Below are 26,337 nucleotides of genomic sequence, written 5' to 3' on the forward strand. Positions count from 1 at the left end.
TCATCAATATTTGTCACCATCCTTTTGATTTTTCAAAAGTGGAAGTAGTATCTCACTGTAGTTGTGATTTGCATTCGGAAACCAAACTCACAAATGCTTCTTGAGGGAATGCTAACTAATGTACTTCAGCAGGAAGAAATCTGATGAAGCATAGAGTAGGACGAGACAGAGATTGGCCACCTCACTGATGAGGTTTTGTAAACATGGCCTATGAAAACATGCTCCTGCGAGGTACCCAGTTTCATAAGACATGGGGTGGTGGAGAAGCTGAGGATCACTCTTGCAAGGTGGTCACACGACTAGGAGAATGTCCCTTTGTTCAGAAATGAGATCCAAGAAGCTAAACCAAAAGCTTCATTCCATGAATTCATTTTTGACCCAGACAGTTCTCAAGTCTCAGTTCTAGAATGTATGAGAAAAAGTAAAATAAAAACTACAGTCTTAGCCGGGCGTTGGCGGCCCACGCCTTTAATCCCAGCACTCGGGAGGCAGAGGCAGTCGGATCTTTGTGAGTTCAAGGCCAGCCTGGTCTACAGAGCTAGTTCCAGGGCAGGTTCCAAAGCAATACAGAGAAACCCTGTCTTGAAAAACCAAAACCAACCAACCAACCAAACAAACCCACTGTCTTCTGTTGTTGGAGAACTCAGGGCACAGGACCGGTCTGGAGGTGAGCTGTGCCAGCTCATCTTACTTGATCTCCCACTGTGCAGAGTGACTTTCAGTCACTGGCATCGATAGATGAACCCGAGGAAATGTTAAACAGCATATGTGGGTATGTCTGAACCAAGAAAGCAAAAGCCAAAAGCAAATGGTGTGGAATGAACAGAAGTGCTTAGTAGAATGGTTTCTGTTGGGGGTATAGCTGAACACGTCTTTCTCCGTGCGTGCGTGTGAAGCAGCGCCTGATCTGTTCTTTAAGCAGGCTTGCAAACTACAGTGTGATCTTTGTAAATTATAGGTAATTACAAAGAAGGCACATTAAACCTCAGCTAATCACAGTTGTTTCAAAAATATGTCCCTTCTCTTAACAAAGCGGTAAGCCAGCCAAAACGCGGATAAACTGGCATTTCCCTAGATCACATTTTCATTCCTAAGCACAATGCCCCTTGTGTTCCTCTCAGGTGTCCATGCTTTCTCTGAAAAGCAGATCCTGCTCGCATCCCAAAGCTCGGGCATTAGCTGCTCTTTGTTTGGAAATAAGTGCATTATTCATGCAAGGACCAGTGCAGGTGTTTCATCTCATGCAGTCAGGCTGCTCCTAGGCCTTTCATGACTCCAGTTCAGGCTCTGACATCCACATCTCATTGCTCTTTTCTGTGCAGGCCCAGGAGCAACCAGATCAGCTTTCATCCCTCTCTGTTGACATTTTTAATTAGCATTTCCTGAGATGTCAACACACCTCTTCTTTCTCAAGGTCTCTGAGGGCGAAGTTTGGATCTAGAATCAGTAGTTGACACTGCTTTCCTTTTTCTTGTGTGGGTACCCAGATTCACTCCCGTCCCTATAAAGCCCTAGCTGAACGTTGTGCTGTGTGAAATAAAACTCCCCGAAGCGAGAGTGAGCTGAGTAACCCTCAGTTCGTGTGTCCAAGCATATCCTTCCCCGAGTGGAGCGTGCAAACGAAACACTGGCATCCATAAGGCGTCAAGGCTTGGTGTGGGGCGTCAGGTGACTGATACGGCTTCTCGAGTTTCAAGCCTTATTTTATTTTCAAACAGAGAGGTTGCGGGCTCAGGGTCACTGAGCAAGCCTTAGCTGAGAAAGGAAGCAAAGAGCTTGTCACTGATACTACTTACCAAAGTAGTTTTTCCCTAGCTACGTAACATCACGTTTACAATAGTTTACTGTCGTCATTTATGTCTCACAGGCTTTTTCAAAGTAATGTCCGTTTGCTGTTATTTACTGTACTGATGGGTATTTAATAAAGTGTACTACAGATTTTAGGTATGCAGTGTTTTCATGGCTAGATTTTTAACTTTTCAGTTTCCCATTATAAGATTAAGAAGTGTATGGGAACAGTGACTAATCAGTAGATTTCTAATTATGCTTAACACAACTGTGCTCAGCACTTGGCTGATTAAGAGTAAGATGTAACACATTCGTAGTATATATTTCCAAACAACAAAGGCACATAATTGTAAGGCCTATCCTGTACGAGTTCTTGTGCGGGATGGGGGGGGGAGGGCGTGTGACTCAGTGGCAGAGGATTCAATCCTCAGAACAACACCCAGAGCAAACATGCAAAAGCTGTGCAGTATTACAGCTCCATCTTATCTCCTTCTCTCTGTCTCTCTAGGGTCTTGCTAGGTACTCCTGCATGGCCTGGGACCCTCACTAGATACTCCTGCATGGCCTGGGACTCTATGTGCATCAGACTGGCCTCAAACTCAGAGATCCGCCTGCCTCTGTTTCTAGAGTGGCGGGATTAAAAGTGTGTGTCACTACACCTGGCCACAACTTAATTTTAAAACCATTTCTTTGGAATCAGGTGTGATGGTGTACCCCTTTAACCCAGCAGTCAGGAGGCAGAGACAGGAGGATCTCTGAGTTTGAGGACAGCCTGGTCTATAAAGAAAGTTCCATGAAAACCAGAGCTACACAGAGACCAGCCTGGTCTACATTGTGAGATCCAGGACAGCCAGGGCTGCATAGAGACTCTGTCTCAAAAAATAAAGCTACAACAATGACAACCCAACTTTAGCTGGGCGGTGGTGGGGCACAGCGTTAACCCCAGCACTCAGCAGGCTGAGGCGAGAGAGTCTCTGAGTTTGAGGCCAGCCTGGTCTATAAAGCAAGTTCCATGAAAACCAGAGACACACAGAGAAGCCCTGCCTTGGAAAACAAGCAAACAGATTTCTTTGGATTGGACAATCTTTGAGGAGTTCATCTCGGAAGAAAACTTTCTCTCAGCAGCCCTTGCTTGCATGTAGCTCTTCATCTAGGGGTGGAGCCTTGTGAGACCCCCTGCCCATCATCGTTGGCGGGGCAACTGTGCTCATTCTGCAGGTCTTGTTTAGGCAAAGGCATTGTTGAGGTTTCGTGGATGCACCCTTCCTGTAACATACTGTAATACTGCAGTCCCTCTAATGCTTACCCTAAACACACAACATACACAAGGTAGGGTGTGGTGAATGTAACAATAGAGAAGAGGGCATGTGTTTAGGGGTTGAAATGGGAGGAGTTGGAGCATTAGGTCTCCAAAACCCAGGACAAATGGCTGTTAACATATAAAAATGGATGCTGGTCAGCTCTCCCAGCATCCCTCAGTACTGGTGTCTCCTCCCAACACTGCTCACCCTGCCCCCTACCCTAAACCTCTCCCTCCCAGGGCCCAGGGGCTATGCCAGTCTCTGGGCCTCTTGGCCCAGGTCTCCTTTCAGTGGGTGGCTCCTCTCTTGTCGCCCCCCCCCCCCATGGCCATGGTCCTGTTCAGCCTGGACTCTCCCCTCTTCCATTTTCTTCCTTACAGGTACAACGAAAGTCTCCACACTTGAGGAGTAGTCATGTCCTCCTTTTACTTCATTGTTTTCAGTCACAGAGGAAGGCGAAGGAGCTGTGGAAATGATGGAATGTGGTAGTTACATGTGAAATTCTCAAAAACCAAAAGAATCAAAAACAAATCATTTATTTCTTTGGGCTAAACAGATAGAACAGCAGGTATACACACTTCCGGAGAAACCCGGGTACTTCAGTTTAATCCTTGAATCTTTATAACCCAATAAAGGTAGATGGAGAGAGACAACCTCTCCACGCAAATTATGGCATGCTTAACTCACCATTAGACATACCTTCCCACCCACCTTCAACACCAACACCAACAAATAAAATGAACAAAAATATTTAATTGTTTTAAAACTGTTTTGTAGGACTTCACAATTAATTTAAAGTTGACTTTACTGTATATTTTAGAATTGATAATTCTATGGGAAAATTTAAACTAGAGTTTGGTACTGATATTGGACACTAATTATTTTGTATAATAGCTTGGTCTGTAGTGAGTGCCATATAGAGGTGACAGCCACAGTAACTTGACATCCTTTCCTCTGTACAATGCCGCCAGCTTCAGCTGACCATTGTCTTGGGCCAAAGAGATTCCCACCTTTCTGCTCATGGTCAAGTTATGTATACATTCATTCCATGGGTGTCCTTAGTAGCATCCATGCTTTCTGCTGGCTAGGGGCACTATTTATACCATGAGGATCATGAAAAAACACAGAAACCTGACTAAGTCCTTGTTTTTGTGTTCTGTGAGGCTGCATGGTCTCAGCTGTTCTAGATGCTGATCACCTGGGACACTGCTTCGGGAGTCTTGCTTTATCAAACCATATTAGTCTGGAAGGAATCTACAGCTTTTCATTTTCTGTAGAAGTTCTCTTCCCAAGTAACCCGTCCTTAAACTTAAAATTTGAAGTCAAAAAAATTTCAAAATATATAAGTTGTATTAATTTAACATTTATAATCAAATGTATTTTACTAGCTGTAGCTCTTTCCTTGGCAATCAAGCAATTTAAAGACACTATAGCATACAGTATTCAGACTCTGTGTATTTCCCATGGCTTTTTTTTTTTTTTTTTTTTTTTTTTACTCTTTGTTTATTTTTTCATTTTCTGAGACAGGGTTTCTCTGTGAATTTTTGTCTGTCCTGAAATTCACTCTGTACACCAGGCTCACCTTGAAATCACAGAGATATGTTTGTCTCTGCCTACCGAGTGCTGGGGTTAAAAGCATGTGCCACCATTGCCCGGTCTCTCTATTTCTCTTTTAACCAACTAACCTTTTTATTTTCTCTCCCAAACCTATGTTAATCTTTATCTTATTCTAATCACATGAGTCTTATCAGCTTGTTAACAGCAAAGGTTTTGGCCACTTATGCAAATCAGGGAGCTACTCTTAAAGGAGCCGCACGCATCTGCTTGCCTCAGAGAACGCCTGGCAAACAGAGCTCATCTGAGAAAAATGCTGCTACCAAGAAGCCTTGCTTGACTCTGCTCTTTTATTTCTAAAATCTCTTAAGTTTTTGTCAAGTTTTAAGTGGAAGTTCTTCATGCCCACGTTGCAGGTGCCATTGTGTTAACGAGCATTTTCCCATCAGCCTGGTCCCACAGCCACATCAGCCCCAGATAACACACAGATACTTGTATTAATTATGAAACTGTTGGTTGGTTACTAGTGTTTCTTATTGGTTAGCTCTGGCTTAATTATAAGCCACAACTACCAATCTATGTATATGGATAGCCAGGGTTCTAAGTTTTCTCAGGATCCCCTTGGGATTTACAGCGTCCCCAAAAATCAGGAAGCAGTTTGGAGAGAACAACACCCAAATTCCAAAATATTGTTTATAAATGTTTGTTTTCATTTAAATGGTTTGGTTATAAATGGTTAATAATCACCCTCAATCTCTTTCTTAAAGAAAAGTGAGGGAGGGAATATGTTATAGAAATAAATACTTTGCATTGGTATGGATTTTGGTTCATTGATACAAATTTAAGGTCAATTTTGTTATATGTATATTTCTATTCTTGTTTAGACATTATGTTTATACAGCTCATTCAAAAATGTAATGCATGATTAAATACAGATTATAGTCATGTATATTAGACAAAACTTATAATTATGTTAGTTAGGCTTTCTAGATATAGAGATATATTTCAAATGAATAAGTATTCTTCAAAACATTTCAAAGACCTACAGAATGTTGTGTTTAAAATGGTTTATTAGGGCTTTTCATAACAATGAGACAAAACTGCTCCTGGCAACACCAATTACATCAGAGAGAAAGATGGGCATTGAAGAAACTCATTATGGAGTTTGCCTTCAACATGGCAGGAATAGCTATTTGGACAAGAAACTGTTCTTGCTTGGACTGCTTGACAGCACACTGTCCAAACTGGACAAGCAGGTTACAAGGAAAGTGACTGCTGAACTTGCCAAGGGACAGGATGGCCCTTCAAGGTTCTTGCTTCATCAAAAAGTCTGCCAGACATTCTGGGCATATAAACTAAAGAGGGATGCTCCAACATTATAGAGGAACTTTGGGTAACTGTCCAGGCATCAAGACTTCTCTATCAATTCTAGAGTTTATATACTATCCTTCTAGGGTCTTTGATGGAGTTGAGGACATAATTATGGTCATGGTTTTCCTTAGTTATGATAAAAGATAAATTACATATAAAACTTAAGACTCACAAAGACAGAATAGATGATAGAATATTTTTTTAAAATTTTGCCAGATGTTGGTGCTTTGGTGGACTAACTATTGTTAAATATGGTTCTTGCTTGATAACTGTATGTATGTATGTATATATATATATATGTGTGTGTGTGTGTGTGTGTGTACTTTTGATGTTTAAAAAGAGGAGATGATGAGGGATGTCCTGTATGCTGTGGATATATGAATATATATATTTCTCTTATTGGTTGATAAATAAAGCTGTTTCAGCCAATGGACAGGCAGGATGTAGCCAGGCAGGAAGTATAGGAGGGGCTAGCTACCAGACTAGGAGAATCCTGGAGCAGAGAGTGAGTCTTGAGAGAGATACCATGTAGCTGCTGAGGAAGCAAGAGGTCTGGGCATCACTAATAAGCCAAGACCATGTGGAGATACACAGATTAATAGAAATGGGTTAATAATTAAGAGAAAGCTGGTCAACAAGAAGCCTAAGCCATTGGCTAAACAGTTTATAATTAATACAAACCTCTGTGGGACTAAGCAGCAGCAGGACTGGGTGGCACAGAAACTCTGTCCTTTGCTCATTGCATATCCATATGGGGCACCACTTGGCCAATTTGAGAGTAAATCCTTCAGCAAATTGCCCCATGCTAAAATCAGTCCTTCTGGTTGAGCTGAGTTCACAGGGTCCCACCAGGGCCCCAGATGCACACAGCATCCCTTTCACTGTGCCTTGAGCAGTGGAACGCCAGAGTGATGAATGATGCCCTATTGGCTTGGCTAATCACCAGCATCAGAGCCTCCACAGTACCTGAACTCAGATCCTCATTCTTGGTGACAAGATCCATCTTCCCGGTCTCACTTATGTTAACTTTATTTCTACTTGGTGAGTCTCCCTTACTTTACTTTTCAAAATAATACTGCTGCCAGTTGGTAATCACTTTTATCTAGAGGTTTTACTCTCATTTCACGCCTCATCTACTTGACTCCTGGAAAACTGATGAGAAGATAATAGCTCTGAAATATCACCTGTATCCAAGGCACTGTTTCAGGTCAATTAATAGTCCCCCCTTTTAAGATTTATTTATTTTTATTTCCTATGCATGAGTCTTTTGCCTGCATGAAAGCATGTGCATGACATGTATATACCTGGTAACTGCAAAGGCCAAGATAGAGCATTGGAATCTACAGGAACTGGAGTTACAGATGGTTGTGAGACACCATGTGGGTGCTGGTACTTGAACTCAGGTACTATGAAAGTGTAGCCATTGCTCTTTACTGCTGAGCCATCTCTCCAGGGAGCCTCAGTTCTTGCTGAGGCTTCTATCAGAATTGTGTCTAGGGCTTAGGGTTTCTCACACAATGGCTCAGGTCTCCTGTTTTATACAGATAGAGCAGGGCAGGGTACATTGCGGGGTGAGGGTGCTTTGCAACTCTGAGTCTTTAACTGATTGTTTGGACAAACAATCCATCTCAGTGTGGTTTTTTTTTTCCAATATCAGAATGTTTATTCTTTTCCATTTAATATATTTTATAAATTTCGTTACATTTTAACTTTTGAAAGACACAATGTTAAGTCTAATTTCATGGACGATCACTATGAACATTATAAAGGTAATAGAGTTTGTTAGTCTTCTGGGTTTTATTCTGGGTTAAAATACTAAGTTCCCTAGGAATGTTTCCATAAATGAATAAATAGATGGAGAATTTACACACACACACTCGTCTCTTCCCTTTCCCCTGGCTGTAGCTAAGATTCTGCTTTAAATAACGAACTTAAAGCTGATCCACTTCTGATGTCAGCTTTCCCCCCAGATAAAGTGGAAATAGGTATACGTCTTAAAAAATTTTAAATTATCAAAAATTGTGTGCATTGGGCAGACAACTACAAAGTAGTGTTAACCATAGGAATGAATAATAGATGACCTGACCTCTGTCCCCTACGGACTTCTTGCTTGCCAGGTAAGTCTGGGGTTTTGAGCTCTCTGCAAGGAAATAGAGACAACCTGTCCACCAGCAAACTCAGATCAAACCCTTGGCTCCAAGTTCTCCCAAACTGGTCACTGATTGATCTGACATGCTTGACTTTGTTTACACAGAAGGGAGAAAGGCTTTAGCTTTTAGCTTTACACTCTGTCCCTTTGCTATGACTCAGTTATCTTTAGCATAATCTGACCGTTGGACTTTAATGAAAATGTAGTAGGAGCAAACTTGCCCATGACTGAGAAATCGTCTAGTTCAGCTTTATATTTCAGTTACTACAAGCCTGATGGATGACCTCATCCATTAAAACCTTATTTTTCTAAAGCCAGGATACTCATATGCATTTCTCATAGATTAACATTCAAACTGTCAATTTTCTAGATTTTTCTGTGAGTGAGTAGGTAGGCTCAAGAATATAGTGGTGTAAGGAGGAACCAGGGCTCATTCCTGCCAACACCATTTTTGCAGACACCAGCTCTTGTTGGGGAGAGGCAGTCTAGCCTAGACACAGACTAAGTGTAGGGGCTTTTCAAGGGACTGTTTGCGAGGCATGTTGAAAAGACTCCAGCCTCCTCTGTTCTCCTTCACCAAGGCAACATAATTAGCCTTTTTGCATTTGCAGAGGAAGAAGAAAAATGAAAACAAATCAAAAGGCACAGGTTCAGAGACAGCTGTTTTGGTGACAGATGAGTCCATTGTTCCCATACCACCTTCCATTGTTCCTGTGTCGGCTGTCTTCCACATGCACTTTTCACCTTTTTCTGCCCAGAGACAGCGATGCTTAATTTAAATTCAGGGGTTTCTAAGCATGGACTCGGGACTTGCATTAAGCCATACAAGGTGACATGAAAACTACTTTTTCAGTTCCTACCCCATTCTCAGGTGGTGGTGCTCAGTAATTTGTTCTCACAAAGCCTCCTAGTGACTCAATTCTTGTTGGACCTAGAGAGATGGCGTGTGCCACCACCATCCGGCTTCGACTCAGTTCTGGTTAGCTTTGCAGAATCACGGTACTACTTACTTAAACGCCATTGTGACCAATCCTTGGATTTGGTCAGTAGAGAGCATGAGCAGAAAATCTAAGGGAGGAGTTAAAGAGAAGGCTTAGCATTTAGTAGCACTTGTTCTTCTAGCCCGAGTCCATTCCCAGCATCCACATGGTATCTATTGCTCCAGTTCCAGCGGATCTGATGCCTTTTCCAACCTCCAAGAATATCAGACATGCACATGGTACATATGCATACCTGTAGACAAAATACATACATAAATACATCTTTTAAAAATTTGAAAAGGAAAGGAGAGGACATAGTGTGGGTATTATTTTCCCATTTCTGTTCCCATGAGGCCACTATGATCACTGTATTCTTTTTTCTTTTTTTTTTTTAATATGGAATGCCTCACGAATTTGTGTCATCCTTGCGTAGGGGCCACGCTAATCTCCTCTGGATCGTTCCAGCTTTAGTATGTGTGCTGCTGAAGAGAGCACTGGCTGTATTCTTTTAACGACTTCTCGGTCAGGGTGCTTTCTGTACATTGCTGATCTTTGCAGGTGACAGTAACCTGCAGTTTTAAAAAGCTATTGCTATTGCTAGCCTCATAGAGGAGCCTGCAATATCCTTTGTTAGTGTCTTTAAATATGTCTATGCTTTTGCAAATAGTGACTTTGTTAAAATCTCTTTAATTAATTTATTTGAAGAATATATTTGAGTTATGTCTGATATAGTTCAGAGTTCTTTTTTCTTTTTCCTTCCTTCCTTCCTCCCTCCCTCCCTTCCTTCCTTCCTTCCTTCCTTCCTTCCTTCCTTCCTTCCTTTCTTTTTTTCTTTTTGAGACAGGATCTCTCTAGTTTAGTCCTGGAACTCAACTCTGTAGACCAGGTTCTCCTTGCACTCACTGAGATCTTTCTGCCTCTGCTCCCTGAAATTAGAGGTGTGTACCACCATGTCTGGCCCCATAGCTCCACTTTTTAACTTTAATTTTATGTATTCCTTGACAAGATACACACACACATATCTCTTTCTGTATAACACACACACACACACACACACACACACACACACACACACACACACAGACAAGGTAGGAGAGGGAGAAAAAGAGAGAGATTTTGGGCATGTCTACCCCAACTCTTTTCTCTCGTTTACCCTAGTTGCCAGCACATGGCTCTCCTAACTTCGTGTCCTGTTCTTTTTTGTGTGTGTTGTTTGTATAACCTGTGAAGTTATACACATAAGTGTGGGCACACTCCTTCTTTCCCTGCAGCCATCAGTTGCCAATAGCCCCTCCGTTAGGGGTGGAACCTCACACACCCCGCTCCTGTCCGTGCTGGAATAACTGACTGACTTGATCTTGCAAAAGTATCTGTAGCTGATGCAAGTTCAAAGTGCAGCCCCTGTGTTGTGTTGAGAGGCAGCCTTTCACGGCACTCCTGCCTATCACCTGGCTCTTAGATGCTTTCTGCCGTCTTCTACCATGTCCCCTGGGCTGTGTGGAGGTTGGTATAGGTACCTCACTTAAGGCTGAACACTCAGCTGTAGCTTATTCTCAGCACTTTGGCCAGTTGTTTGTATCTGCAATGTCTGACGTCCACCACCGCAAAATAATGCAAGAGACAAATGCTTGATACAATGTTGAGAATAGAGCTAATCTGTGTGTGTAAACAAATGTTTAAAAGTCAGCTTGACAACATTGTTCAGTAAGGTGACAGTAGTAGGCTCCCCTGGTCCCAGGGGTTTCCAGTACCAGACGTGAATTCTCTGCCATGGAGCAGGACTCAAGTACAGGCAGACAGCAATTGGTTGCATCTGTAGCTGTCATGACACACAGTGACTCTGTTTTTTAAACATCTTCTCTTCCCTTATTCATGAAATAGAACTGTTAGGAAGACAAAGTGAGTTCATACTCTCATAACAGTCTTGGGTCATATCTGTGGCCTACCAAAATTGTAGGGATTGCTGATAACCAGATGGAGGGTTACCATATCTATAAAGGAATTCCGTCGTTTGAAGATCACTAATTGTTAAACATCCGAACCTGCTTTAAATCATCTGACCCTGAGGACCCAAGTTAAATGATTAAGTGATGACTGTTTTCTGATTAGTGAACTGTATAGGAAGGTTTGCAGCTCCTTAGCAGTCTATGTTGTTCTTCTTCTTTAATGGACGGTGAGGAAATTAGCAACACTGTGGATGTCTCCTCATTGATAATGAGAGAGAAAGGGATATGAATGGGCAGAAGCTTTGAGTGGGGCTCCCTAGTCACCCCAGTTTATTTTGTCAGGGCCAGCTCCATGGGAGAATAATCTGTACCATTCCACAAGTTCCTGAATTCAAAAAGGGTTAGGCTTCCTTAGCGATCCAATCTGGAAGTTTTGACAAAAGGTCGACCTTATATTTGTTTTCATTTCCACTGGACTCTGTAAATTATGTGGATGGCTCCTGCTTTGCCAAGTTTATTTTTGTCTAACAACCGAGAAGTACAATCAGTGTTTTAAAACATCAGGAGTTTGAGGCTATGGCTGTTTAGAGATTTAGAGTCATTCTATTGACACTGGTCTACAGATGAACGGCTCTAAATGCATTTCTTACATTTCAAGCATGTGATTCTCAGAGACTGGGGAATCGCTTCACCCAGATCACTATTTCTTTCTTTCTTTTTTTTTTTTTTTTAAATTTTATTTTATATAACCAAGTCCATTTAAATGAAAACAAACATAGGCAATCTTTGGGAATTTGGGCATCGTTCTTTCCAAACTACTTCAAGCCAGACCGCCTGAAACAGAGTACCAGGTGATCCTACATTCAAAACAGCTGGACAAAGCAGTCTTACAGACTACAGCCAGGATTTCTGCATCTTCTTAGAATCCCCCATGACAGCACCCCTTGCTAGTAGATCACTATTTCTAATCATGTGGCAGCTAAGGAAGCAAAGGAGGTCCACTATAGTTTTTATTGAGAACACAGGCTGATTTTACCTACTAGCAGGAATGGCTATTCTAGCTGAGCAGACAGCCAAACATGATAGGCAACACATATAAAAGGCAAAGCTCTGTTTTTCTTTTCTTAATTTATTATTTAATTTAGAAACAATCTTATTTTACATATCAATCCCAGTTCCCTCTCCCATCTTCCTACTTCCTTAAAAATAAAATAACTTGCCACAGATTTTGTGTGTTGTTCAGCAACAGGTAAATATTACTTACGCAATAACAAGTCAGAGACTATTTTCTCCCTCAGTTTTCCTAAAACTGTTGCTAGACTTGGAAATGCCTTGTTATTTGAGGAGAGATTTTACACAGAGTTGGGACTTGGCTATGAAAAGGGAGTAGTTTCTAGTTATCTCCTGAAGGAGTAATGATTCAGAATGTCACTATTTCCATGTTGGGCATCCATTGCACTCACCTGAGGAAAGGTCATATGAAGTAAATCAGAACATTTTCCTTACAAAGTGAAAACACGGACTACTTAATTATGGTTGGCACTTTGAGCTCTGTCCACTGTCTTTACCCTGACCAGTCTTTGTGGGACACAACATAGTCTACAATAGAATCCTTGGTCTGTTCACACAATATGGGACCCTGGCATGGCAAATCAAGGAAGCTCACTACTCAGCCCAGCTGTGGGTTAAGGGAATTTCAGGACTTGTAGGGTCATATCTTGGAGACTGCTGTGTCTGGGTAATTGGGAGGCCTCTCAGACTAAGGGTTGGGTAAATCATGCTGCAGACATTGGCTTTCAAATACTTTCCTATTGCTAACTGCTCTCTCTGTGCCTCTTGATTTGCTCAGACTTATCATTCATTTTTTTTCATTGGGCAAACCAACAGCAAGCCTTTGATAGATCATTCCTTCATCACAAATCACCAAAGTGGACCTCTTAAGGGTACACAGACTAATGAGGTAGGCTTAGAGCATCTCTTAAGTAGAAGGGGTTCTATCATTCACTAGAATAAAAGGGAGCTACTAATACACCTTACCAGAAATTCTTATTATTTTATGATTGAATTGGATCCAGATACCGTGTTGTACAGCCACACTCAAGACACTAAACAAAGCACCTCATGAAGTCTCCCGAGAGAAGCCAAGGTAAGAGGCAGCCTAAAGGACCTCGGACAGTGGAGCCAGGATGCATCCCTGGTGCACAAAAGGACTTTGGGAGCACATTTCCCATGGAGGTATACTCCCTTAGCCTAGAGGCAGGGGGAGGGCCTAGTCCCTACTCCAAATTACAGATTTAGATGACTCCTCCTGGAAGTCCTTATCCTCCCTGTGGAGTGTGGAGGAGGGATGGGATGGGGGGGTTGGGATCATGGGAGGGAGGGAGGGAAGGAGAGGGAACTGGGATCGATATGTAAATAAGAGAGAGGGAAAAAGAAGCCAAGGTAGAACACACCCAACCTCTTGACTCCACTATTCCCTCTTTAAAAACCCTGGGAATTACATATATTGGATTCTGATGATAAAGTTAATTCTCCTTGGGACAATGGTTACTTTTTTTTTTTTTTTTTAAAGCATCTATTATTTATTTTGTGTGTTTGTGTGAAAATGTTTACTGCATGTGTATGTCAAGGTCAGAAGACAATCTGAGAGTTGATTTCTCACCTTCCATTGTGTCCTGGGGATGGAGCCCAGGTTGTCAAATGTGGCGATAAGAGGGTTGACCCACTATGCCATCTCACCTGTCCCAGGGACATAACATTGGATGGACATTTCCAGTAGCTCTGATGTGTACAGCTTGAATCCTCAGTTCTTAAAAACACAAGTAAATCTATAGTTCAAATAATTTGTTGTAATAAGCACTTATAACTTTTATTTAGTGATTTAGCTCTGCCACGTACAACTCAATACCATTGCGTCATTGATCAAATTTCTAACACATGAATTCTGGGGAACATAATCAAACCTTAACACATACACAGAGACCAGAAGAAAGAATGGTAAGTAATGTGACCAAAGGAATAATATCCCAAAGAAGCGAAAAGCAGGGAAAAGATTACACGGACCATGTTCTCCAAAGAGAAACAAAGTATAGCAAGTTGTTAATGGAGATGCAGGGATAAAGTCACATTAGCTAAAAGTCCTAAGAAGCCTCTTCTAGACCTGAACATATAAATAAGGTTAAAAGTTGCTGGGTAGTGGTAGCGCATGCTTTTAATTCTAGCACTTGGGAGGCAAAGTCAGGTAGATCTCTGAATTTGAGGCCAGCCTGGTCTACATAAGGAGACCCTGCCTTAGAATAAAAAGAAAAATGAAATTGGAAATACTAGAGAAAGCATTTTGAGATATTAGAATGAAGATCCCAGTAATTTGGGAAATAAGAACACAAGTTGGTAGTTTGTGTTATAGCCAACTGGACAGGTCCTGCACAGAAGAAAACAGTCAACAGAATGCAGTGACAAGCCCAGAGAAGGGGGAAGACTCTGCTGACCAATCAGAAGGCAGATGCATATACTTTGCAGGAAATAGATGAACTGGACATGTCATGTTAAATGAGATAAACCAAACATAGTCAGATGGTATTAAAGAACAGCAGCAACAACACAACCCGATCAATACATGGGCAATTAATCAGAACAGATACATCTCAAGGAATAGGTTAATCAATCCATGATCAGTTCTCACCACTGTGAGATTGAATTGAATGTGAATTGAAACCCACAGTAGGAGTTACCTGACCACATCACATTATTATCACACACACACACACACACACACTGGGTGGGATGTAACTCAGATAAGAAGAATGCTTTGCCTGGCATGCACAAAGCCTAGGTTTGATCCCCAGAACCACATAAAGCCAGGCAGAGTGGCAAACACCTGTAACAACAACACTTAGGAGGGAGGTAGAAACATGAGAATCAGAAATTCAAGGTCATTCTTGCTACAGAGTGAGCTCAAAGTCAGCCTGGGCACTTGAGAGCCTTTTTCACAGAAAAAAAAAAAAAAATGCTGTTACAAATGTAAGGAAATAGCAATCCTTATAAACTGTTGGTGTGATGTAAGTTTAGCCCAGATATTATGGAAAAGATTATAGAGGTTTCTTAAAAAGTAAAAATAGGCCCACTATAGTGGTACAAATTCAAAATTCTAGCACTCAGGATTCTGAGTCAAGAAGATCTAAAATTCTAGGTCAGCCTTGATACATAGTCTGAAAAACAAAACAAAGGCAAACTAAGCTAAGCTAAAAAAGAGAATTAACACAATCATCCTTTTTAGGACTTAAAGGAAGTCAACTTAGTACAGGGTTATTCACATAGCTAAGCTACTAAGTCAGCCCAGCTATCTGTCAGCAGATGAGTGAATAAAGATAATGTTAACTATCATCTGTCTGTCTACCTGCCTGTCTGCCTGTCTGTCTGTCTACCTATCTATCCTTCCATCATCTTCATCTATCTATCATCTATTTTCTATCATCTATCCATCATCATCTATCCATCTATTATCTACCCATCATCTATCTATCTACCTATCCATCTATCTGTCTACCTATCCATGCGTTTGTCCGTCCTTCCTCCTATCTGCCCACATATAAATACACAATGAAGTATACAGCTATTGAGAAGAATGAAAGCATATTATTTGCTTTCATTGGAAAATATATAGAGCTGTGGACATCATGTTAAGCAATGTGAATGAAACACAGTAAAAATCATTTGCTCTCTCAGACACAGACTCTAAGAGAACAATCTGAAAGTAGGACTAAAAGGGGAGGGAAAGGGGGTGGGAGATGGGGAAGAGTGGAAGAGCATATTGCAGCCAAGCCATCCAATATAGTTACATATGGAAATGTCAGAGAAGTACACCAATTTGCACAATTAATAGGAATTCATAAAAGAACACTAAGCAAAAGAGCTTTGATTTCATGTATTTGTTGACAAAACATTGCTATTTCCATTCAACTTGAAGTTTACAAAAGCAATATGTTTTTCTTGATTTAAAATTATTTCTCTTTTCACTCCTGCCTTTTGAGAAAGGGTCTTACTATGAACCACAGGATGGCCTGGAAACCATTAGCCGAGGCTGCTCTCAGATTTATAACCCTGCTTGTGTCTTCAAAGTGCAATGCCAGTTTAGTATTTAGTTTTGATGCTTGTCATTACCGCAAAAATTCAAGTAAAAATGAAGTAAGCAATTTTGTAAAAGACTGTGTTTAAAATATCTTAAAGTTGTAAAGCTGGACACAGTGGCATGTGGAGGATTAGACATGAGAGTTATTTAACCTGGAATCCAAGACCAGCCTGAGTGATACAGTAAGGTTCCATTTCAAGAAAATCATTTTTGGGGCTGGCGAGGTGGTTCAATGTGTGCCCCCATATACACACACAGGCACGTACATATGTGCACACATGCATACACACAAAGACTGTAAAAATTAAATTAAAAAAACATTAGGAGCTAGTAAAAACTCAATAGACTGCCATCATCCACTTGTGTTCTTGAATGTTTCTTCTTCTTTTCTCCTCCTCCTCTTCCTCTTCAAGACAGGGTTTCTCTGTGTAGCCTTGGCTGTCCTGGAACTCAGGCTTGTTTTGAACTCATAGAGATAGATCAGCATGCCTCTGCCTCCTGAGTGCTGGGATTAAAGACGTGTGCCACTACCATCTGGCTGGTGCTTTCTTTCTTTTTTTTTTAAAGGAGAGAAAATAGTGTTTCAAGAAATTGCACCTGAGTCACGAGTCACTCCATCTCCATCACTCCCTGTGGAGAGTAGCTGTACTGACTGACATTTTTAAAGGGTTTTTTATTATGTTTATTGCCATATTTAATACCAAATTTTAAAGGGGGGTATGTAGCATAATGAAACATCCTTGAATCTGTCTTAAGCTTCCATAGCTCTACATACATGAATGATCTGGTTTTATTCAGTGTTCAACTTCTCCCATCTTAGTTCGGGTTAAAGCTAATCTTGGCATTGTTTTATTTACAAGTACTTCAATATGTATTCCTGTAGGCTATAACTATTATTGCGCTTCATCATTAGTGTAAATTCTGCATTGGTAGGATGGCTCAGCAGGTAAATGTGCTTTTGCCATGCTTGATGATTTGAATTTGAGCCGTGACCCATATTTAGAAGGAGAGAACTGACTCTTGGGAATAGTCTTCTGTCATCTACACACATGCTGTGGCATGTGCATCCACTGCTCTGACAAATAAACAAATACAATAAAAAAATAGAAATTCCTTAATATAGCCAAATGCTTCATCTGTGTCTGTTTGGATGGCTCATTTTTTAAAACAGCTGTTTGTTTGGGATTGGGGATTGTGCTGAGTGGCCAAGTGAGCCCTGGAGTCCCAGCATGAGGTGAGGGGAGACACAGGTTCTGTTTCATTTCAGTGAAGCTTCACACAAAGCTCAACATTGTTCTTAGCTGAGCTCCTTAATCTATGGGTCCCTCTCTCCCTTTGTTTTGCTCTACTTTAGATCTTTTCACAGAATTACACTTAAAGGTGGTTAGAAACTTGGAAACTTATCTTAATCTTTTACCTAAAAAAAAAAAAAAAGCTACCTTAAAATATTTTGTTCTCTCTCTCTCTCTCTCTCTCTGTGTGTGTGTGTGTGTGTGTGTGTGTGTGTGTGTGTGTGCACGCACATGTACATTCCAAGATGCACACATGGAAGTTAGAGGAACAACTTAACTACCCAAAAGTATCAGTTTTCTCCTTCCACTGCATGGGTGCTGGGGATCATTCTGATTGTCAGGCTTGGCAGCAGGGACACTCACCGCTGAGCCATCTCTCTAGCCCTCTTGTTCATTTCTTACCAAGTAAGATCACTCCTAAGTTACCCTGGGCAGAGAGCTGCTGTGTGAGGAATTTTCTCTTTCCTAAATCTCTTACAGTGTCTTCTGCCCTGGGTATCTGAGGCTGTGGGCAACACTTTGCACTGATTTAATGCACACAGAAGACTGCAAGTCTTCTCTGAGTCCATTACTGGGATTCACCTTCATTTACTGACCTGACAAGAGGTGCTCTTTGTTGGATGCAAGGGGCTGCTTCGAAAGTACAAAGAACTCTTTTCAAGGGAAGAAATAGTTCAGGGGTGAGCTGCCCATTCTGTGGATCTCAGAAATTCAGTTAAATGGTGTTCATGTGCTACTTTGTATTATAAAAAGGTAATTGGTATTTTCCTTAGCATCCTGGCCAAACTCCAGTTCTGATAAACACATTCCACTTCCATTAATTTCACTTCAGTTTCAAATGGGTTCAATGTCCTTAATTACCTGCCCCAACCTGTTCCTCGGTATTGAAGTTCACCTATTCAGCAGCTGCTGCTTTGGGTCTCATGGTAAAGCAGGAAACTTTGACAAAAGAATGTGAGTAGGGATGATTTTTGAGAGTTCTAAGGACTCACATTTACCCTGTAATATGCAAATCTTGAGAAACAGAGAAAGAAGGGTAAGGGAGAGAATGAGACAATGAGTCAAGGTCCCTTTCATTTACTTAGCGAACTTTTATTAAGAAAATTGTGTTTGAGGCATTGTTCTGGATACTTTGGGGAAAGGAGACACGAAATAAAAGGGAATGATAGGCTGGCCTTAAAGAATGAGCAGCCTGTTGGGATGGCTTTTCACAGTATGAGGAAGCTGACTACTCTCCCAACAGTTTCTTGCAATGAATAAAAGCATAAGCAAGTTTCTTCTTAAAGTCTTGCATTTCCTCATCTGTGAAATGGAGACAGACTCTTGTCTCAGCATTACTGAACATTTTGTAGTGATGTTGCCCGGCACACAAAGTGGTCAATGACTCTTAGTTGCCATGACTCTCATTAGCTGCAAGCAAGATGTCAAGTTCACTTGGTGGAACACGGAGATTCAAGAAGCATGACTGTAGACCACAGAATCCGTAGATGAAATAAGCTTTATTCGTTCACGAAATGCCAGTGCAGGAGAATTAGTCCTTACTGCCTCGCAAGTTCTAAATCCATTTACCAATGGTAAAGATCATAAAATTGGGAGAAGAAATCGTTATGCTCTTGTTCTCACCCCGATATCTAATTTAAAATCCTGAATAGTGTTAGAGATTGCGATTTGGAAATTCAGCCTTTCAAAGTTGTTACAACAGGAGAAAATAAAAACTTTACTGTCTGACATTGGCATGCAGTCCAAAGTCCCTCCCTATTTAACAAGCCTTAAGCTTTCATATGAGACATAAGACACTTAAGGGGAAAAGTATTGCCACAAGGCTAATGAGGACAGCAGCTGCCAGTGCACCTTCATCAAAGCAAGTAAAGACTTGAAACAAACCCGAGGTCTGGTTTGTGTTAGAAACATCACTGTGACATGCCTGTGCTGGCCAGGCTCAATGCATTCCTTAACACCAGGGCTCCAAGATTTTGTGGGATGCCGGAAGCCTAGAGTCAAGAAGCTTCCTTCAGAGGGTGTTCTTTCCTTGTGGGCATGCTGGCTCCGAAAGTTCAGTGCAGGGAACTGTAAGTATGAATGGGCCAACTCCTTTTCTTCATCAGAGTACAACATGTCTAATGAATTCATTCACTCAAACCCTCATCATGCAGATGCTCACTGCCTGACTACAGTGTGCAAAGCGGCTGGGTTGGTGGTAAAGTAAATATAGTCTGTGCTAGACTTTGTGTATTTTTGAGTCTAGCATATAGCATATGCTAGACTTTGTCATATTCATTGTGTATTTTTGAGAAAATTCTCTGAGCTCTTTTAAATTGAATCAAATCAAACAAGTACCCAACTTGTTTCTCTCCTACTGAAAATCCACCCTAAGTACTGAGGAATTCCTAAAAGAGAAATTAGTTAGATACCAGGAACTATGTTTGTGCATGTGTTAGTCAGCTTTAAAACACTGTCACTAGTACCCAAGATGCTCAGCTTGTAACAAGAAATGATTATTTGGTCAATGGTAGAGTGCTTGCTCTCCAGCACTGAAAATAAGAGAGAGAGAGAGAGAGAGAGAGAGAGAGAGAGAGAGAGAGAGAGAGAGAGAGAGAGATTAGTATGACACATGATTTTAGAAATATTTTTTTGTTTTTTCTATTTTTTAATATCTATTTTTTCTTATTTTATATATCAATCCCAGTTCCCTCTCCCTCCCTTCCTCCTATGCCCCCCCTTCCACAGGGATCATCAAATCTTTCAAGTCATTTGGAGTAGGTCTAGGCCCTCCTGCCCTGTCTCTAGGCTGGTCTTGACCCCTTTGCTCATCACTCCTCCCTCTCTGCAACTGGATTCCAGGAGTTTGGCTCAGTGTTTAGCTGTATCTGCTTCTGTTTCCATCAGCTACTGGATGAAGGCTCTAGGATGGCATATGAGGTAGTCATCAATCTCATTATCAGGGAAGGACATTTAAGGTACCCTCTCCACTGTTGCTCAGATTGTTAGTTGCCACTTTCTTGACAGATGATTGATGTGGAAGGGCCCAACCCACTGTGGGAGTGTCGTCTCTGGGTAAATGGTCCTGGGATGTGTAAGAAAGCAAACATGACCAGCAGATTGAACTGAGCCAAGAGAGGAGGAGGTAGGGGAGTAGGAGAGGATGACCAAGAGAAAGGAACAAATTTGAGGTTCAAGGGAAGGGACTTAGAGAATGCATGGACAAAATGGTAAGGTTATACAGGACTGAGAAGCTGGGGGGAGGGTAGCCCACAGGATGGAGAAGTTTAAGAGTAGGGGTGAGGTGAGAAGAGCTGGAAAGACATGGATGCCAGCAGGTGCATGATGCTGAGAGAGCCATGTGCTTTGGTATGCTAACAAGTACCACACTTAGCCAATTGTCCCCATTTTCTTTTGGACCTGACAGTAGGGGTCAATAAATATTTGCTGTATAAATTAATGACAATAGCCGCATTGGTCTCAACTTGTGAAAAAGTTAGTACCTCTCTGGATAGTTCCTCAAGCCACACCCAGTGTCTCAGACCTTCCTGCTGCATGTAAGTCAAAAGGCAGACTCTCAGCTCCTTCTCCAGCATCATGTCTGCTTGCATGCCACCGTGCCATATCACGATGATAATGGACTAACCGTATAAAACTGTAAGCCACCCCAATTAAATGTTTTCCTTTATAAGAGTTGCCATGGTCATGGTGTCTCTTCACAGCAATAGAAATCATAAGATACTATGTTACATTGTTGGAGCAATAAAAAAAGTAATAATGACAGAAATTATAATAGTTTTTGGAGTTGACGAGCATCAGAATCCTCAATATTGAAAGAGACTATTAGATCCAAATAATTTGTGAGGGATTATATAATATGCTAGGCTCAGAGCCAGAATTAGGACCTTGTCTTTGACATTGCTTCCTGAAAGCTGATGTGCATTTATTATGTCCTGCAAATGACTACCAGACATGCTAGGCACAGTCTACACCCTTGAGAAATACAGTGCTCTAATAAAGTGCACATTCAGGGGATGGAGTTGTAACTGGTGGTTGAGAATTTGCCTGGCATATATGTGATTGTGGGTTCAATCCCCCACACCACAAAAGTAAGTAAGTAAATAAATAAAGTGAAATTAAGACCATAAAAGAGTGACTTTAGTATAGGTAAGATCGACTACAGAAAGACAATTTTCAAATCAAACCTCAAGATTTGATCTTAGTTGGGCATGATTACACAGTTTGTAATCTCACTACTCAGGAGCCTGACGGAAAAGGATAAAGTTCAAAGCCAGCCTAGACTATACAGTGAGATCCTGTCTCAATAAACAAATGAGACAAATAATTAACAACAACAAAAATGAAGAAGAAAATTGTCAGTTCATTAGCCTTATATTAAAAATTGCTGGTAGAAAGTTGGGTGGTGGTGGCACACAGCTTTAGTCCCAGAACTTGGGAGGCAGAGGCAGGCAGATCTCTGTGAGTCTGAGGCCAGCCTGATCTACAAATCCATTTTCAGAACAGCCTAACCCACCCCCTACCAGATGCTGATAGAACTTTCTTTCATATCCAGGTTAAGAATTTCAACACATTCCATATAGTTCCATAAAAATATCACAACTTTCTCAAAGAGAAGAACAGTTTTATTAGGAATCAAAGGCACTGAGACATTAAGTGGCTTACATGTTAGTCATTAAGAACAGGAATAACTCTAGAATTCCTCAGTGCAGGGTGATTCCCAGAAAACCACATCTTTCACGAATCCAAATGAACTTGGACCACTCCTAGACTACTGGACATGTCTGAAAAGTGAATAGATCATTGTCCTTTGTCTTAGGTTAAGTCACCCAGAAATCTGGTTGGAACTGCCCTGTCTGACTAGAGTCCACCAAACGGTTGCTCCTAACGTAGGTTTATTCTACCAGAACTGGAGAACCATTTATTAGTCTGTAGGTGAGCCAGCAACCAAGTCAATAGCAGAAGAATGGAAACCACAAAATTAAAGGTATTGCCATCATGACCCAAACTAAAATTGCTGATGCAAGAGAATGACAATCTCTAAGCATTTCCAGGCAAGTTAGGAACACAAGTAGGGCTGACTTAGGGCAGATCCTGCCTGGTGACTGAAACCAACACAGAAGATGCTATGTGTGAGCTCACTCATTCTTATGCTAACTCTGTTTCAACTGTGCCTTGGCTGTGTTTGTACAAAATCTAAGATACAAAGCAGTTTTTACTCCAGGGTAGTTTCTCAATCATCTTCACATAAGTTACCATCACTGTAGCAAAAATAAGAACTACTTAGTCCCTGATCCTTGTAGAGCACCCTGATTGCCAGCAGAAACATCACCCCTCTCTTCCATATCCGTCAGATTTCTAGGATATGTTAGTTGTGTCGATCAAGAACTAGATTACTGGAGGAAGGAGCAGAGGAAGGAAGGCAGAGCCTTCAGTCACTAAGAGAGGGATAGAAGGATGGCGAGGAAGGAGTTTTAGACAGCAGGGTGGTCAAGTAATGGTGATGGACAAGAGGCCTTTGAGTCAAAGTCACCAACAAGTGCCTTGTCTTGCCACAATGGCTCTTTTGGTACCTCTCCTGTGGAGCAGCTGATGGCAAGTCTGGCCTCAGTACAAAGGAGTGCGAGGTTCAGTGGACAAGCTCTGAGGCTGTGGTCAGTTACGATTTCTACAACAAGGGGATCCTGGATGAGCATTGTCACGCCTGCTGTGGCCTAACTGCTGTGTCTAGTAGATCAACTTACCCATGATTCCACAGCCTTCTCTTTCTGGGGGGAAATTTAGAAAAGGGAACTGTGAGCCAGACAGTGATGCCACACTCCTTTAATCCCAGCAATCGGGAGGCAGAATCAGGCAGATCTCAGTGAGTTCGAGGCCAACCTGGTCTACAGAGTCAGTCCCAGGACATCCAGGGCTACACAGAGAAACCCTGTCTTGAAAAAACAAAACAAAACAAACCAACAAGAACAAAACAAAAAATGAAAAGGAAACTGTTGTATATGTATGCCTGGTATAACACTGTGGGCAGTATGCTGCTTCATTGAGATTGTGATAGGATGGGTTTTGCAGTGGCCATTATCAGTATCTGAGAGCCTCCACTTTCTCCCTTACATCTTTAAAGATGCTACATTTACATTAACATATCCAAGATGCAATGTTGTTTTTGACTTACCATGCTGGTTGTAAGAAGGACAGTTTGAAATAGTTCACTCACTTTTCTGCTATAGTAGTTCTTTTCCTGTAGGTCAAGGGTCTAATTTGTGGGTTACTCTAGCTACTAAATTGCTGAAGTTGGTCTCCTGGGAGTGATTACAGTATTACTCTTTGCGGTGTTTAATCTGAAAATCTGCTTAGGTCTGGCATTTGAGTAATGGATTCTGACATTTTTTGGTGTGACTTCCATTGGCCTCTTGCCTTTTGCTTTCCTCCTCCCTCCCCCTCCCTCTTCCCCATTCCTTCTCCTCCCCCCAGCTCCCTCCTCTTCTTCTTCTCCACTGTCTTGTCTTTCTCTCCTTACTTTTCCTTCTATTGACTTATTTTAAGGTATGAAGCAGCACCCTTATTTACTGTCTTTCTATTTTGCTCCTAGGAAAAGCATGCCCTATTAGCCATTTCTACAATTTCCCCTGACATCTGGAAGTTAAGAAGCCTGGCTCTTATTTACTGGGGATCCTATATCTCATGAATATTCATGAGATCAGCTCTGGTTTGGACTTTCTTGAGGAGCTCTAGCCTTCAGAGGAGCACTATGTTACTTACTACCTGTCAGTGTATGCCTTAAATCCCTGGTGGAGATGTTTTCTTGACCATTTTGTGGAACTTATTAATCCTCTTGGTCATCTCGTGGAATGTAATTCTAGCATCCCTATTTCTAGGATGGAGCCTAGGACCAGACTGTTGAGATCTGAGATGAGCTGAAGAGCAAGAAGCTTGGCTCCTTGGAATTTGTTCCCTTAGGCGTGTTCTTACCTCAACCTGATTTTGGCCTTACCCATTTCCCTTTGCCTGCAATTTTTTCCTCTGGAAGATGACTCAGGCATTTCTGCTCTGCTTAGTATTGGTCATCACAAATAGTTTAGGTCTCCAAGAACCACTCCAGCCGAGAATTTTCCTCATCCCCTAGGCTTCTGTAATAAGTGCAAATTTCTGTAAGCCATTGTGTTTTTGTTGATCCAATCTAGTCTTATATTCTGGTCCTTTGATCAAACATTTTTTGGTTAGTGTGTGTGTGTGTTATGATGTATGTATGTGTGGAATAAATGTGTGTGTGGTACATATGTAGTAAGTGTGTACATATATGTGATATGTACATGTGTGTGGCCTGATGTATGTGTGTATGTGGTGTGTATGTCTGTGTGTGGCATGTATATGTCTGTGTGATTTGTGTAGTGTGTATATGTGTGATGTGTGTATATGCATGTGTGTGCTGTCTGTGTATATGTGTGTATGTGTGGTGTGTATATGTATATATGTTTGAGTGTATATGTTTATATGTGAATTTGTCTGTGTGGTGGTTGTGTATATGTGAGTGTATGTGTGGTGTATGTATATGTATGTCATGTGAATATATGTGTATGTATGTGTGTGTGTATGTGTGTACGTGTGTGTCACTCACATGTATGAATGTGTGTGGTGTGTTCATTATGTGTCAATGTATAGAGACACAAGGAGGATTTTGGATGTGCTGCTCTATAATTTCTTATGAGATGAGGTCTCTCTCTGAACCGAAAGGTAAGCTGGTCACCAACAAGCCCTCATGACCCTCCTGTTTTCACCCCTTTAGTGTTTGGGTCACTTTTACATGAGTTCTGGAATCCAAGTTCAGGTCCTCATCGCTTGCACAGCAGCTGCTTTTACCCCCTGAGCCATCTCCCATCTCCTGATGTGAATACCTTTAAATTAAATCTCAGTCTCTCCCCTGGTTCTTTGTAGTACAGAAGGCTGACTCTTGCAACTTTCTTGTGTAGTGTTTTTCTTACCAAGCCTAGCAGCCTACACCTGGATACTTAAGAGAAGTGGAAATGGCAGATCTTGAGGGCAGCATCTCCTTTGGAGCAGACAGCAGCTTTTCCCAACACAGATGAAGGGCTTCCTTGTACAGAGTTGGGCCCTGCACAGCCATTATCTTAGGAGGAATCTGTTTACCTGTCCTGTCTTTCTTTTAAGGTCCAAGTTTTCCTCAATTAGGGCATAGACTTTATTGTGTCAGACCTGCCTGTTCAATCATTTAATCATCTCTGGAAGTCTGTGACTTTTCTCAGATGGGGGTTCACTCCTCCTATTTCTTTTGTAAAAGTAACTAGAGAATTCTGTTCAACTGTCTGTCCTTAGCCCCCACCTTCTCATTATCTGTTCAATAGCAACACAACTTAGCAGTTTGTATGTTTTTAATTACTTATTTTTTTTGTAACAGGTTCTTGTAATCCAGGCTGGCCTCAACTTGTACCCAAGGATGATCTTGAACTCTACATGGTAAATGCTCGGATTTTAGTATATGCCACCATAGTCATGCTGTAGTTACTTTATTGTCTTTCAAAAATCCTCCTGAATAATTCTGCTCTCTAATATCACATTTCCCTAAGTAATATCTACTAAAAATTTACCCATTTGAACAAGGACTATGTCCAACTATAGGTTGGAACAGTTAATCTATTATTTATTTATTGAGCCAATCTTTACTTTCTTCTTTTTCTTTTCTGAGACAGTATTCTCTGTGTAACAGAGAAACTGTCTGGCTGTCCTGGAAGGTGTGGTTTTGTTGGAGTGGGTGTGGCCTTGTTGGAGGAAGTGTGTCACTGTGAGGATGGGCTTTGATACTGTCAGGATACTGT

At 41.4% G+C, this 26,337-nt stretch overlaps 1 non-coding gene across 1 annotated transcript; it reads right to left on the reverse strand.

The window, feature by feature from the left end:
- Positions 1 to 9,533: 9,533 nt before the first annotated feature.
- LOC127235076 (U6 spliceosomal RNA) lies at positions 9,534 to 9,638 on the reverse strand. The gene has a single exon (XR_007835668.1). It is a non-coding gene; the product is annotated as a U6 spliceosomal RNA (small nuclear RNA).
- Between the last annotated feature and the right edge of the window lie 16,699 nt (positions 9,639 to 26,337).

This window comes from Phodopus roborovskii, unplaced genomic scaffold, assembly GCF_943737965.1.
Source record: "Phodopus roborovskii unplaced genomic scaffold, PHOROB, whole genome shotgun sequence".
In the NCBI taxonomy this organism is placed as follows: Eukaryota; Metazoa; Chordata; class Mammalia; order Rodentia; family Cricetidae; genus Phodopus; species Phodopus roborovskii.